This window comes from Magnolia sinica, chromosome 3 (assembly GCF_029962835.1).
Source record: "Magnolia sinica isolate HGM2019 chromosome 3, MsV1, whole genome shotgun sequence".
Classification (NCBI taxonomy): domain Eukaryota; kingdom Viridiplantae; phylum Streptophyta; class Magnoliopsida; order Magnoliales; family Magnoliaceae; genus Magnolia; species Magnolia sinica.
This window is the reverse complement of record NC_080575.1, coordinates 32,865,336-32,873,847: the sequence shown is the minus strand read 5'-3', so window position 1 is coordinate 32,873,847 and position 8,512 is coordinate 32,865,336.

The following is an 8,512-nucleotide window of genomic DNA, read 5'->3' as shown; positions in this document are numbered from 1 at the left end:
ATAGTAAGGAATATAACAAAGTAAGTTGTCTCACACTAAACCAATCGAACCAATCAAATTATCTTTCCTTATCACATCTTAGCTCTATCCTAAGAGTAGTGATAATCTAGTAGTAGTAATCTTTAATTGTAATCTAAGTCTATGCTTTTGTGGTGGACTATTCCCCGTATTAATACAATCATTTCATCTTTTAGAAAATTATCTTATAGTTGCTCCCCATGATCGACTGTAAATATTTCCTTTTTGTTTGACTGTTTTCACTTGTAAAAGTCATTTCGTACGGAAGAAATATGCAACCCATCTTCAGAGGAAGAAACCCACTATTTGATAATCACTTGATCATCTAGTAACTATTTTATGAGTAGCTGAATGGATGATCGATTTTCTCATATCCCAGCCATATACGATCGCATTCGACGTATCTGCCTATCTTGGCGCTTGGGGTCAAGTTGTTCGGTTTGAATCGAGCTGCACAATTGGTTCTAACATGCTTACACACACCACGCGTGACCAAAACCAAACCGAAAGCCAAAAAAAAAAAAACTGAAGCTATTAAGTAACTTCAAGTAAAAAAGTTACTTATAATTAATCTTAAACCAAACTTATCTCAAATAAGTTACTTATCTACTCTTGTAAGTAGAAAAAGTAACTTATTTGGTAGTATCCAATGGGCCCTTAGAATCGGTGGGCAAGTGTCCCATGCTACTACTAGCACTATATGGTTCAAGATTATGGCCCATAGGTCTAAGGGAAATATAAGATCGAAACCAATTGACAAAACCACGCCAAAAAGAGTCATTTGGACCATCAGGATTGGGCCCCTAATGAAGGCAGGACTCTCTCTAGGCCCATAAACGGGGAGATGAACCCTGATAGAAAGGGCCCCATAGCAAACTTTTAGTGCCATTGGTCGGTGGTGACCATTGATCATCACCGTTCATGGACTACTCACCATTTCTAAAGGTGAGGACGCCACTCTCTCAATTCAATAAACAGGCCCACATGATAGATGTTCAGGCCAATAGATTGGCCCAATGAATGCACACCCTTTTTTTTTCTTCATGGGTTTTGGGCCTCAACACTGGTCCAGATCGTGAGCCCCACATGCAGCTGTGTGAGTCAGATGCAAGTGAGTGAGATGGGTCTTCATCACATGTGCGGGCCTCTTAAATCGCCAACTATATAGACATGCCAAATGATTTCAAAAACTGGTTCTAGCGTCCCAAATTCTCGGCTAAAAAAACGTTTACAATTGACGATGAATGACGGTCACTGATCATTTACTTCACATTGCCCATAGCTGGTGGATCTTGGGACAGTGAATGCATCACCGAGCGATAGGCCCATTGAAAAGAGAGGTAGGCCCAACAGGAGGCTAGTGTAGCCCAGTTAATCTGGGGCCAGGGATTGCTACAATGCATTCATACTATCAAGACAACGCAAGTGGTTCCAATATCCAGTACAAGCCCATCAGTTGTGGATTGATGTGTGATCACATCCAAGGTTGTCCAAGTTGATGTAAAATACAACTCAACCTGGCTCCATAATCTAACTATAGACCTGAAAGGCTTCTATATATCGATACAGGCCCACTAATTGAGACCAAAACAATCACCCTCCACAAACCTTCTTTCCCTTTTTTACATCAACAACAACAACAACAACAACTGCGATGGAGGATGACGTGATCGTCGACAACAATGCCAACTGCTGTCGCTGTCACAACCATCAATGTGAAGATCAATGGACTTGATTTCTCGGGTCTCCACTCCATCTACCTTACCGGTCGATGAGAGATTTCAAGCTCTTGAAGAGGGTAGAGAAGGGATAAATACTCCTTTTGGAGCCTTGGATTGATGGTGAAGAGAGCCTACCCACTGCACGACTCTCCATTGCCTTTCTGTGAGGGTTGCTGCAATACTGGCTAAGTACATGGAAAGTATGTACACTACACCCTTGTGAGCCCCACTTGATGTTTATTTGATTGATTCAAACTTTCTATCCCATTGCCTTGATGGTCAATGACATGTGTCGCTCACTTTTTCTTAATTAAAATCAAATAACTGGAAAGCCATTATTGTTGATGTTCTTTACTCTTTTGGAAAGGTGGGAGACGGCATGTTTTCTTATAAATGTAGGTGGATTAAAACTTACATATTTAAATGCACGAGGGTTACCGTTTAGATATCACTGAATAAGCAGTCTTTTTAAATTATGTCAGTTAATAAGTTATTTTTAAAAATATTAAGTTAATTTGGTTAATTGACTTAAATAGGTAACTTATAACAAAAAGTTACTTATTTTGATAATTTTTTTATTTTTCTATTTAACTTACCAAAAGAAACTTATATCGGATTATTGTGAGCCTTGTGCATTCCCTATAGCTTGAAAAATGAATGTATCATGTTAGGAAATATTTTCTATGATGTTTTTGAGAAATTCACTTGGACCGTATATTTTATCCATATCATTTTAGGAGGTAGGCCTAAATATGAGGTAGATCCCACATTCAAGTGGGCTGCACAACTTGCAATACCATCATTGGTGTGTTCAAATATAATAAAAATCTAAAACTCAAGTGGGACACAGCTTGAGAAGGTATTATTAAACCCTAAATTAGAATAAAGGAGCCCAAAATATTAAAGTGTCCCACCATGTTTTTTAGAAGTCCACCAAATCCACTACTTTCATTGTTCCTTTTAAGATGCAGATCCAATACTCAAATGGGTCACACTGGTATTGAACCTCCATAGTTGAAATAGTCATGAGGCCCACTATTTTTTATTTTTTTTTGAAATATCTAATTGTTCACCTATTTCTTCATGTGATCTTATATGGTAGGAATGACCTCATGACCGATTTGGATGGCAAATAATCATCACAGTGTGCCTTGGAAGAATTCAATTGTGGTCATTCAACCTCCATTATTCATTCAATATGCCCACTTAAGCTTTGGATATTCCTCATTTTTTGGCCCATCTCCTAACCCGATCCCGTGAAATGGATGTACCAGTGGATTTCTGAGAAACATCAACGTGGGCCCTGGGCACGCAGAGTTGTGTTCATCCAGCAATTACGCCACTAAAGTCATGTAACGGCATTTTCAGTAAGCGGTGATGGTGGACCCACTTTGATGCACCGTGCTGTCTATCCATTTTGCTAGCTCATTTTAGGGCATGAATTCAAAAATGAAGTAGATCCAAATCTGAAGTGAACCATGTATACCATAGGAAACATGATGATTGAATGCCTGCTATTAAAAGCTTCCTAGGGACACGAAGTTTTGGATCAAGCTGATATTTGTGTTTTCCTTTCACCCCTGACTACTTGATCTTAGCAACAAGTTGGATGGCAAATGGGCCTTAGGGAGTTTTTAATCATGGCCATTCAATGTCACTGTTTCTTATGGTGTGGTCCACCTAAGATTTGGATTTGGCCCATTTTTAGGCTAATGCCTTAAAATGAGCTGGTAAAATGGATTGATGGAATAGATATATAACACATACATTAAGGTTGGCCCCACTATCATAACATTGTCAGTTTAGGTATTTCTTAACCAAACGTTCTTTTCAAATGAAGTATTTTAATTAAAACCATACTCACCAAGCATGCTTATCTAGTGATTAAGATAAGTTGCTTGAGGCATAAATAACTTATTTAAAGTAACTTATCATCCAATTGCACCCCTGAGAAATACTCGACATATTTAGTATAGTTTAAGTGCACCATCCTTTCGTTTCTAACCCAATCACAGCTATTACCGGTCCATTGGTATCTTCAATTCAAACAATCCAACAATCAGTTTTTCTAAGTGAGCCCACTTAATAGGTATCTTACATTTTACACATACAACGTGGTGGCTCACAACCGTTGTTTTGTGGATGTGGTTTGGCCGGGGAGCCAATGACCCCAACCAGTTAGTTAGTGTCAAAGCTTTGTGGGCCCACCACAATATATATGTTTTATCCACGCTGTCATCCATTTTGCTAATTTATTTTAGCATCCATTTTGTTAATTCATTTTATGGCACGAGGCAGATCCAAAGATCAAGTGGACCGCACCACAGAAAACATTGGGGATTGAACCCTTGTCGTTGGAAACTTCTTGGGGCCCACTGCAATATTTGTTTGCCATCCAACCTGTTCATAAAGTCACGTGCCATTGGATGAAGGGAAAACACAAATATCAGCTTGATCCAAAACTTCCTTGGCTCTAAAGAAGTTTTCAACCGTAGGCATTCAATTCACACCATTTCCTGTGGTGTGGTGCAGTTAATCTTTGAATCTGCCTCATTTTTGGGCTGATGCCCTCAAATGATCTAGAAAAATGGATAGACTGCGTGGATAAAACACGAACATCATGGTGGGGCCTACAGAGCTTCTACACCAGCTAGCTGGTTGGTGTTGGTGTCCCTATCCAAGCCGCTCACTTGCTGTGCACACAACGTGAAACAGGTGTTGCAGTGGACCCTTTAAACCTCGCTCAGAGAAAGCGAACGGGAGAAAAGTATATATCTCTCAATATAAACGAGGATTGCCGAAGTACAGGACAAGTAACACGAGGTTGATTTGATTATATATTTATATAAGATGCCCCAATTAACGAACAGAGGTTTCCAACAATACGAGCACCGGAACTTATAACCTCCAACTCATGTGCCAACGTGGCACACGTATGCCAGATCCAAGCCATTTATCAAATGTGCCCTCCCTTGTAGATACCCTTTCAAAAAATTACCACGTCCACCGATGAGTCTAGCTAAAATTTGTAACATAGATGGATGGCTAACATTCTAGCCAATTGGATGAGCTGATTGGCGTGATTTTCAGGAAACGATATTCAGTTGATATGACCCATCTGATGTACGGTTTGGATCTATCAGATCTCCAGTGAACAACTTTTGGTAAAGGGTTGTGATTAAAAGAGGGGCCACTCAGGTGAGGCAACGGAAACATGATCGAGATCCGACAACATCCATCTTAGAGATACGCCACACGAGCAGTTCGCACGTCGTGGATAATACATGTGGAAGGGGGAGTTATGTGCTACTCTGGCTAAATATGAACTTCGATATGCAGGCACTTAGAAATGATAGTCGCGTATATTAAGTCAAATTAAATCGGTTAAATTGTTGAAATGCCGGTCGACTAATTTATGTTTCAGAATAATTCTAACCACTGATTGGTGGACACTTGCTTTTTGAACTAAAAGCAATTGATATTTTTCGTTTTCGGCGGTCGAATAAATTCCTAGCAATCTGACAACATTTTATAAAAGTAAGTTTCGGTTCTTGATGCATTTAAAATGTTGTAGAGGAGATTGTTTAAAAAATCCACTGTATATTTTCGGTTTTAACTGTTCATTAAATGTACACTAATCCTATAATATAAAATTCAAATAACCTTGAAATTTGGTTCCTAATAAATTAACACTGGTTTCTATAATTTGGACGGTTTAGCTGCACTACTTGTACGCTAGGTGAGGAATTTTTAAATAAGTTATACGTGCCTCCGTTTCATCAATCACAATGCCATGCCACAGAGCGCGAATAAGGAGAGGGTGAGACCCATGGGGAGATGTATGTAACCCATTCATGCCGTACATATGTATTGAAAGGCATGATGAAAAAAAAAAGATGAAGCAATTCCAAATCCTAAATCCTTAATAGCTATATTATAAGAAACAATTGCGATTAATTATTAAAAGCTTTGCGTCACAAAATCTTTGGATTAAGCTAATATTTGTGTAGTCTTTTCATCTGGGTTTGTGACCTTATCAATGGCTTTGATGGAAAATAAATATTTTTGTGGAATCCACGAAGTTTTTAAAGGTAGGGTTTTGATTAAGACTGTTTCCCGTTGTGTGGTTCACCTAACATTTCAGTCAGTCTCATTTTCTGCATTATGTCCTAAAATGAGCTTTCAAAATGGTTTGACAGTGTGGATTTAAGGCACACAAATCACAGTTAGCTCCACAGTTAGGAGTCTCACCCACCTCGGTGATCCAAGGTCTCACCTAATCCGCTCCCATGCCAGAGCATTAAAGCTTTTTTAAATTTGGTACAGCGCTCATTAAAGTGATGGAGACGTACGTTTATGTTGAACTTTGGCGTTTGGACATTTGGAAGCCGTGCGTGGACCAATTTCTTACGAGCGGCATGTTCACCGTGCATGCTATCGGGGAATGGGCACGGAATCAGCCCCGTCGGGTCCTGATCCAGTTCCGTTAGGGCCCGCCGGGCGGTTTGGAAGGGATTGGATGGTATTAAAAGGGATTGGAAGTTAAAATTTGGGATTGGCCGGGTGTGCCAAACAGACTGAGTGATCATTCCCGGATATAGCAATCCCATAGATCTTAAGGGTCTGTTTTGGCGGTGGGATTAGAAGGGATTAGGTGGGATGGAATTCAAAAAACATATTTATTACCCATGGCAGGGATTGTCCCCTGTTGCCATGGGATAAGATTACTGCCCTGCTTTGTTGATGATATGGTGGTACAGTGAATGGATATACCTACCATCGTTTGAAATGACTGAGAATAACACACATGTGTTATATCTGAACTTTTCATTTGTTTTGTAATCTCATTTTATAGCATGGGCCTAAAATGAGTTAGATCCAAAACTTATGTGGCCCTAAAGAAGTTTTCAACGGTAAGTATTCAATCCCCGTTGCTTTCTATGGTGGGGTCCACTTGAGCATTAGATTTACTTGATTTTTTGGCCATGCTCTAAAATAATCTCGATAAATGGGTGGACGGTGTGGATATAGCCCATACATCATGGTGAGACCTACAACAACTTGCTAACATTGAGTGAAATTGGCATCGACCCAATGTAATTCTATTTAATGTATTCCAAGCTTTTCCATTCTTCCCAAACAGGACCAGATGAATCCCTCCCACCTGATCCCTTCTAATCCCACCGCTCAAACAGACCTTAAGGCAATCCACAGACGACAACATCATTCTTCATAATTTTTAAATCTCATCCAATCCACCGTAATCCGTTCAAATTTGCTTGAGACGTGTTTGGCTCGAAGGATTGGAAGGGATGGAAAGATTTAATCCCGGGATTGAGGCTCATGGTGACGTTGATTTGTCAACCCTATCTGCTCATAGGGTCATTTAGGGGGTGGTTGGATTGTAAGTTAATTCATATAAGTTACTTATTAGTTAAGTAGCTTATTTTGGTTTCTACTTAAACAATAGATAAGTATTATCATTGAGAGGGGAGAGAAGTATATTTGATTTCTAGTGTTATAAGTAATTATCTAGTAATTTTGTTTGGTTCCCATTACATCCACCGTCCATTGTGTGGGCCAACCTTTGATGTGGATGTTTATTGTGTTGGCCCCACCTTTGATGTGGGTTGTCTATCATATATGGTTTACCTTGGTTGTGAGTCATTTATCATTAGGGTCTGACTTTTAATGTGCATAGTTAATTAGGTATGGCCCACCTTTGATATTAGTTATTTATCACATGAGGCTCAGCTTTGATGTTAGTCGGCCATCATATGGGGCCCACCATCAATGTTATTGTCCATCATGTGAGGCCCATCTTCAATATCTACTTCCCATCATGTGGAGCCCACCTTTGATGTGGACCGTCCATCACGTGGGCCCACTTCCGATGAGGGTCGTCCATCATGCAAGACCCACCTTGGATATGGGCCACTTATCATTAGGCTAACCTTTGATGTGGAATGTCTATCATGTGGGGCCCACCTTATGTGGATCATGCATCATGTGGGGCCCACCATTATTAATTGGCCATCATGTGGATCCCACCTTTGATGTGGGTTGCACATTATGTCGGTCTCACCTTCAATGTGGGTTGTCCATCATGTGGGGATTGCTTTGGATGTGGGTCATTTGGCTTTTAATGTGAATTATCTATCATGTGGGGCCCACTAGATTATCTACCCATTTATTGGATGATTTTCTAATCTCTTAAACTTTAAAAGAATTCTAGCAAAACAAAAAAACATATTTTCTTAAAAAATTTTCTATGCTGCATCACTGACAAAAATAAAGAAATAAGTAACTCTAACTTGAAAAGTAAGAAAAACTAACTCATAAAAATAAATTATTTTTTATAAATAGCAACTTATTTAAGTTTAATAATCAAAATAACTTATTTTGTTAAAAAAAGGTAACTTATTAAGTCAAAAAATCTACTTATTTGGTAGCATCCAAACTGGCCATTAAACATGAATGAAGGGATTAGGCATATATTAGCTAGATCCAAAGCTTTCGCCGCGTCAGTGTTCGATCGCCAGTGTTTCCTATGCTTACCTTCAGATCTACTTCATCCGGGAGATCATAAACTAAAATGAGTTAAAATAATGGATCGACAACATAGATAAAACGAATATATCATAGTAAGTCATCCATTCATTTCCCTACGTAGTCTACTTAAGCTTTGGATATATTTCATTTTTTTTTCTCATGTTCTAAAATTAGTTAGAAAAATAGATGGACAGCTTGGATAAATCACATGCATCACAGCG